This window comes from Meles meles, chromosome 10, assembly GCF_922984935.1.
Source record: "Meles meles chromosome 10, mMelMel3.1 paternal haplotype, whole genome shotgun sequence".
NCBI lineage: Eukaryota > Metazoa > Chordata > Mammalia > Carnivora > Mustelidae > Meles > Meles meles.
Genome location: NC_060075.1, coordinates 75,641,614 through 75,650,142, shown reverse-complemented (window position 1 = coordinate 75,650,142; position 8,529 = coordinate 75,641,614). Strand labels below are relative to the sequence as shown.

Here is an 8,529-nt window from a genome sequence, read left to right as displayed (position 1 = left end):
TTTGTAAATTTCATCTCTTTTTATAATTTACCATCAACATAAAAATAACATGTGCTCAAAAAGTTTGTTCATCCAACGGTTTGTGAAACTTGGGGAGGACGCCAATCAGATGCTCTGCCTCACCAGCTCTCGTGGAACAAGGACTTGAGAGGTGAGGACAGAAGAGTGAGGATAGGAGACTGGACTTCCAGAAGCTTTAATATCAACAGGGATCCTATTCATTAGGTTTGCTATCTCCAACTGGCTGGTCTGTGTTTTTTCACACTGGATAAATCCACCACATCCATTTGATTTTCCAACCAGAAAGTAGAGAGTAAGTCCAGATTTCCCCCTTTGCTGAATGCTGTGTGTTCAAAAAGCTGCTAGTTCTGTAAACACTACCACCGACGTCCCTAAAATATCATGTCTCACCTCAAAACTCATGCTGCTGTCTTCGCTGAACATCTCACCATGTCTCACTTGGGTATTCGCAACAGATGCCTATCTGGTCTCCCAGCTTCCGGTCTCACATACTAGAATTGTCTTCCATTCTGCTGTCAGCAAGGCTTCAAAAATGCAAACCTGATTATTTAGCTCTCTGCCCCTATTTTTGCATGTTTTGCAAGCCTGTTCTGCTGACCAAGTCTGTCTTGCAGCACAGGCGGCCCTTCATTATGTGGCTGCTATACTCACCAGCCTTCTCCCCCTCAGCCCCACTGTGCAGTTGTTGCTTCAACCACCCTGAACGTCTCACAGTTGAACATACCAATCTCCTGTCTTTATGTCATCTCTTATTCTATCATCTTTGCCTAGAAGGCCTGCCTCTGAATATGAACACTTGCTTTTCCCCCCAGCACTTCCCTTTAAACATCCCCCTTTCTAAGATGTTTCCTGACCTTCTGTTTCTTCGGAGGAATTTATTTTCTAATATGTGTTCCCCCTCTGTGTGCTAGTGTTACTTCCTTTGTAGCATTTATGATGTTACTCACTTGTTTGCTCAGTCGTCTGATGCCCTCTCCTAGATTCCAGTCCCCTGTACACAGAAATTGAGTTTTTTCATTTCTGTAAACCCTTGTTTGCCCTCATGTAGGAGGTATTTAAAATATCTTTCTAGAATGAGTAAATGGATAAAAGAGATTGACAAAGCAGTCTTGACAAGAAGAACAAAGCTGAAGGCATCACATTCCCTCATTCAAACACTATTACAAAGCTGTAGTAATTTAAACAGTATGGAATTGGCATAAAAATAGACACAAAGACTAGAACAGAATAGAGGCCAGAAATAAACACATAAATATACTGTCTATTTAACTTAAGATGAAGTAATCAACAATATACAATGGTGAAATGACAATCTGTTCAATAAATGGTACTGGGAAAACTGGACCACTATCTTACACCATAAACAAAAATCTATTCCAAGTGGATTAATAACTTGAACCATAAACCATGAAACTCCTGGAAGATAATATAGGCAGTAAACACCTTGGTTCTTTTGAATCTGAAACCAAAACTAAAAGCAAAACAAAACAAGTCGGGGCACCTAGGTGGTTCAGTGGGTTAAAGCCTCTGCCTTCAGCTCAGGTCATGATCCCAGGGTCCTGGGATCGAGCCCCACATCAGGCTCTCTGCTCAGCAGGGAGCCTGCTTCCTCCTGTCTCTCTCTACCTGCCTCTCTGCCTACTTGTGATCTCTGTCTGTCAAATAAATAAATAAAATTTAAACAAAAACAAAAACAAGTCAGGGCACCTGGGTGGCTTAGTGGGTTAAAGCCTGTGCCTTCAGCTCAGGTCATGATCTTGGGGTCCTGGGATTGAGCCCCACATTGGTCTCTCTGCTCAGCAGGGAGCCTGCTTCCTCCTCTCTCTCTCTGCCTGTCTCTCTGCCTACTTGGGATCTCTGTCTGTCAAATAAATAAATAAAATCTAAAAAACAAAGAAACAACAACAACAACAAAAGTCCCATATCGGGACTATATCAAACTAATCTCTGCACAGCAAAAGAAACCATCAACAGAATAGAAAGGCAGCCTATGGAATAAGAGAAAATATTTACAGATTATATGTTTGATAGAGGGTTAATATCCAAAATATATAAGGAACTCATATAAATCAATAACAAAAAGATTTAAAAATGGGCAGAAGATCTCAAAAGAAATATTTCTAAGAAGACATATAGAAGATCAACAAATACATAAAAAGATACCTAATACCATTAGTCATCAGGGAAATGTAAATCAAAACTACAAGGAGATATGACTTCACACCTATTAGATTGGTTCTTATCAAAAAAAAAAAGAGCAAAGTGTTTGGCAAAGATGTTAAATGAAGAGAATCCTTGTGTGTTGTTGGTGGGAATGTAAATCTGTGTAGCCACTGTGGAAAACGGTATGGAGATTCTTCAGATTAGAACTGCCAAATGATCCAGCAACCACCAATCAATTTCTGTATCTATGACTTTGGTTTTATGTTTGTTTTTTAGATTCCATGAATAAGAGAGTTCATACAGTATTTATCTTTCTCCGTATGATTTATTTCACTTCACATAATGTCCTTGAGCTCCCTCCATGTTCTTCCAGATAGCAAGATTGCATTTTTTTTATGTGTGAATAATATTCCATTGTCTATGTATCACAGATTTACTTATCCATTCATCTATCGGTGGTATTTTATCATATTGTACAAGTATTTATCATGTTGTACACATATAACTTTTGAATGAATAAACATGAAGCTAGACATATTGAGAGAAAATTATAACTTTCTACATTTTTCTTTTGAGTACAAGATCAGCTTTGATACTCAGCAGTTGAAATACAATTTTTTTCAATTATCTTTCTCTATTTTTAATAAATTAACATAAAATCACTTGCTTATTGTGTAATTCTCTGACAGGGCCAAAAAGTAAACATATTACTAAAAAATAATGAATAGAACCTATATTGTTAATACTATATTTTTTTCAGAATTTAAAAAAGAAAGAAAATACCTATATGGAGAAAGTACTTTTTTTGTTTTCCAAAGAATTCTCTGGAATTAGCAAAGTTAGATCAATACTTGATGATTTTACATGGAGTACATTTTATTTGAGAATTTGAACTCATAATGAAAACACTTAGATGATCTAGGAAAATGGAAAAAATAATAGCTTAAAATATTGAGTTAAATTCCTTGAATTTGCAGTGGATTCAAGCAGCATGATCTTGTAATTTCTAAGCAGCATTTGAGGACTTGTTGTAAGCCAGACATGTTAATGGGCAGTAAGAAAAAAATCAAGAGGCAAAATAGGTGTTTCTTTCAGGCTTAAATTGCTTTCCTGACCATCCAACATAATGGTTCGTTCTTGTTTCACTGGCCACACCTACTGCAAAGGAGACTGGAAAAATGTAGTGTTTCGGCTGGGCAAAGAAAAACAGAACTAGCAAAGCAAACCCCATCTTCAGGGCTCATCAGTGCCCCCTCTTCATGCCAGGGATGGACCAAGTGAATGACTAACTCTTGGCTGCCCAGCACAGCTCCCCACCCAAAATAAAAGAGAATAAATGATCAGTGATATATCTTTGATAAGATGTAGTACAGTATCTGTAGAAGAAGACTTTGAGATCTTGTCAGACGTTTTCCAGTTGTTCGTGCAAACTTACCATATTACAGTCCTCTGTGATAATCTATTTCACAGCCATAAAATGGGAGGAATAGGACAGACCTCTGAACACTTCTGTTAAGAGTGACTCAAGATGAGGTATGTGAAAATGCTGGGAACGTAGTAGGCATTCAGAAAGCATTGACTCTTTTTCCTTATGTCTGTATCTTTGTAGAAGCCAGCCTCTGCTGGAGGGATGATGGTGATGATGATGAATTTCTTTAATCAAAGGATTGCTTTTGTGCTGCTTATCTTAGACAACATAAAAATATATTTCCCCTTAAAGTTTCTCTAAGTTTCTAGAATATGAGAGTTGGAAATGGTACCTGCTTATATAAAGACAGAATATTTAAACCTGTCAAAGATAAAATAGGCTCAAGTAATTCTGTCTTACCTTTCTTTTCCAAGGGCAGTCATTCTGGGCATTTAATTGTTACAGTGAGAACCATTCAGAACATGATACCCAGTGATGGAAGAGGGAGGTGGGGGGAGGGAGAACCCATTGTGGGATTTCCTGTCCCCTTTCCCCTTTCAGTCTCACACACCTGGCTCTCCAACCACCCTCATTACTTGAAACTGACTAGCACAGATGCAAGAGGAGAGGCAGGAGCAAATCTTCAGTGGGATAGGCTTTATGCTAGTCCTGCTGTTTATATTTAGGCCAAAGATGCAAATAAAATATGATTTGCTAAAAACAAGTACCTGAGGTAGCTCCCTGTAAAGATGGGATTCGCTGAGGTTAGGCATAGTTAGGATCAAAATTTCTCTTAATCTTTCACATCATTTTCAACCACAATTATGGTATCTGAAATACAAATTAATTAACACATCCTCTTTAATAAAAAGGAAATGTCAAGATTTCCTGAGCTAATTAGTGATTCATCTTTCTCAACTATCACTTTTCATCCACAATTAGTGAGAAAAGCTTTTGATTTTTGTAGCTGTCATTTTTCTTTTTATAAGCTGTAAAACATGTACTAAAACACTTCTTTGATGAACATATTGTCACCTCCTAAAATGTAATGGGACATCAGTTTTTTCTCAACAAAATGAAAAAGAATAAAGTCTTTTGATAATAGTATTCTTTGATGTTATAAAAGTTATCTGACTTCCAATCTGGCGACTACAATTTTGAAAAGGATTCATTAATCACAATGGAGCAATTATCTTTGGCAGTCATCTTTCTCTGAGTCACCAAGAGCCAACCCAAAAACGAATGTGATTATAAAGTTAAGGGGAATAGAATATCCATGATGGTGGGGGAAGAAAGATTTTGAAATACAAAAAGCCGCCCTTGTAGTGAAAAAAGTATAGTCTTATACTCATGTTACGACCTCCAAAGTTTAATCCTGGATCTGGTACTGAATTAACACTGACCTTTCATCATGAACAAGTGTCATAGTGTCACACAACAGATCACAAACAGATGAACATCATGATTTCCTAGACTTAACCATACTGTGCATCACTCAACACCCCAGGTGTGTCTCACTTTGAAAATAAACTCATAAACTAAGTCAATCGGACGCACATCAGTCTGAATGTTTCTCTAGTGTCTGGTTCAAATGTTCTTCATGTTCTCTTTTGTTTGTGCATGCTTATATAGAGAAAGTGAAAGACAGGTCAGGTGTGAACTTGATTCTGACCCAGAAAGCAGCTTTGACTTGAAAATTTCCTTTCAAAAAAGGCTAAGAATAAGTAATGGAAATTGAAGTGGAAAATGTACTGCAGGTTGATACTGTGAGTTGGATGAACTTGGCAAATATACTTAGCTTCATGACTAATAGCATAAAATGTAATTAATAGAAATTAATAACCTGCTCTTTTACTCTTTTAAAATACAGTGTTCATTTCAGAAACATCATAGGGATATTCTTCTTATGACGACAAGCCTAACTTAACCTTACCTTAACTTTTGGGGCTTAACAAAGGAACATGTCTCAACAAACTCAGAGTATGAATCTGGTTTAAATTAGTTTCTTGTCTCAAGCCTCAAACTCTTCTGAACTCCAGACTCTGATACAAACATCTCCTAAATGTTCCACAGAGTACTTCAATTCAAAATGTTTGTCACTGAATTTTATCTCCCTAAAACAAATCATCACACAGTATCCTTTTTAAAGGGACTGCCCTCCATATAACCTCCTCGGCTAAAAATCTCAGTTGCTTTTCCTCCTGATTCCCCGCTAAGCCCTCCACACTCATTCTATTGCCAAGTTCTGTCAGGTTCATCTCTGAAACATCTCTGAGAATATTTTCCCTTTGCTCTTCTCAGGACCATCATGTCAGTGTATGCTCTCATCTTCTCAAAGTTTGATTTTTGCTGTGACCTCATTGGTGTCTTTGTCCTGCTCTCCCCTACTCGGATTCTCCTTCTAACTGCCACCAAAATAATAACCGTCTCCCCTTGCTTAAAATGCTTACCTATTCCTCAATGAATTACAGTTTCTACTCAGTAAAACATATAAATCATCTTATAATATAACCCAAACTACTTTCCTAAGTTCATCTCTTATACTTCTTTTCTGAAGTTCAACTTATCATCCTCCATATCTTTGAAAAAGATTTCTCTCTAGTAAAAATTTTCCCTTATGTTCTTACATGTCTTTCTCCACTGAGAAAATGATTAATCATTCTTCAAGATCCTGTTCACATGTCCCTTTTCTGCAATGCATTTCCTAAAACAAACAAAAAAAAACAACAAAGATCAACCACCTGCTTCTGTGAACTACATCAGTGCTTTCAGAAAATATTTATCTTATCATATAATATATAGCTCATCCCTAAAGTTACTGATTACCAGCATCACTTATAACTTCTAAACAAAAATGCCTTTCATAACTCACTATAAATGTCTATGTTATTATCCTGGGGATAGGGTCCCAGAAGTTCCCAGTAACTTTGAGTGTCATGGATTTGCTTTGTCATCTCTTTTTCCCAATCTTCAAGATGGTGGCTTACACAAGCATTAGTGAGTGTTGACCAAATAAAAGTTGAACCCCATTAATCTTTCAATTCTTCACTCATGTCCACAAGCTCACTCTGACACAATCTTCATCCTAAATCTAGAGACAGCTTGGGCTGAGTCATACGGAAGCCAAGAGTTGATGAGCAGTTGGAAATCCCATGACCTACAGATCTTTGTGGTATCAAAGAGCTCATGCTACAAATTGGATTGCGCAAGGGCCTTGGAGCTTGGTAGAGCCTGGCACTCCCATTTTCTAGTTCTGGGATCTTGAGCATATTACATGATCAGCTTAAGCCCTAGTTTCTTCACATGTAAAGTGCTTATTAGATTACATTGCCATAGAGAGCTGGGAGAATTAAAGGTGATGGTGATAGTAAAGCACAGAACGTAGTGGATATATATTAAATAGTGGCTACTATTATTACAGACCCTTAGTGATCTTCACTCACTTCATGAGTTAATATCTGGTAATATTCCATAAATGAGTACGTTCTTACCTATAGTACTTAATTCACAAAACCTTTAATTATGGCGTAGAATATGCTCACTGACTTGAAATAAAGTATTTACATATCTCCTGCTCCATAATTCTTTGAGGATAGAATTCAAGGAAGAATAAGAACTTTCCATTCATGGTTTATAACCCTGCATGATCTTAGGGAAGGCTTAAAATGAGAGCCAACTTAAGGAATATGAAGTATTTGAAAGTTCCCATACAGCCAGTTTTTCTACAGGGCCATGGAACATTTTCCGGGAGCCCAAAACAAAAAAGAGTCCCAATCAAGCTAGTGTCTGATTTAAAGACATAGCTACCCAGCTGAGTGATGACGTAAGAGTGTGTGGCCAAATGATGCTGTGACATTCATATCTACTCATCACTCTCTTCTCCTTGATATCATTAAAGAGTGGTATTTCCAGGGCAGATGCTATCCTTCAGGGGATTTCATTGTTAAACGTACTTCTGAAGGAGTTTTTAACTGATAATTAGTTATTCTAGTGTAATTTAGCTTAGAAAAATTGGTAATTTTGGCAACTGCACCTTGAGACAGCTCTTCATGTGACATCTTTGTTTACACTTTGTATGTGTGCATTTGTGCAATAAATCAGGCTCAATAGTATCTCTCCTGTCACATTCCATCATGTCACACTAATAAAATTTGAAATGCTCTGGGATGTGGTGATGAATAACCATATGTGGTGACATCTTGGAGAATGCTTAAAAATTATGCTCTGCAGTGATTCCAAAACCTTATGTGTACTTCCCCATTGTTGAAGTAAACCTTGCAAAATAAAATTCTCCAGCCATGAAAAAAACAATTTAGAACTTTAGTACCAAAATCACTGAGAGAAATTCACATTAAACTTATCAGTAGCCGTTCAATAACACAGGGTTGCAAAATGGAACTTAATATTGCAAACAAGATGAGCCTATTTTACATGAATGAGCACACCAGAGCTATGAGACACTGATCAGAAAGAAAAAAGACATTTATCAGAGATTAGAACACCTTACTTTGATGGGATTTTTTTTGGGGGGGGGTTGACTTTTTGGTTACCCTTTCTCCTGAAATAGTCATTATTTATATAGCTATTAAACTGAGTTCTGAACTGAATGCCCTCTTCATCCTAAGACATTCTAGTACAGAGTCCTTGCTGCCATCCTGTGTCATTATTCCCTTTTGCTGGTTGAAGAAACTGAGGCGGAGGGAGTAGAATTGACAGACCCAAAGTCACAGAGCTGGAAGCAATGTGACTTAGTAGCAGAACTAAGACTAAAATCTCAATATTGAGTGTTATTTACAAACACTGCAGTTTTCAGGTCCTGCTATTCACTCATTCGCCTTAGACAAAGCTGACCATCCTGCCAGGACACCTTATTCTGCCTTATTCAAATCACTTTTCCTAGAGAGACTGTCCCATGGTGAGGATTGCAGTCAACAGGA

At 37.4% G+C, this 8,529-nt stretch overlaps 1 protein-coding gene across 1 annotated transcript in view; it reads left to right on the top strand.

Annotated features, from left to right (window-relative positions):
• Nucleotides 1-8,529, top strand: part of ZNF804B (zinc finger protein 804B) — a 542,683-nt gene that overhangs the window by 381,936 nt on the left and 152,218 nt on the right. The window lies entirely within an intron of this gene.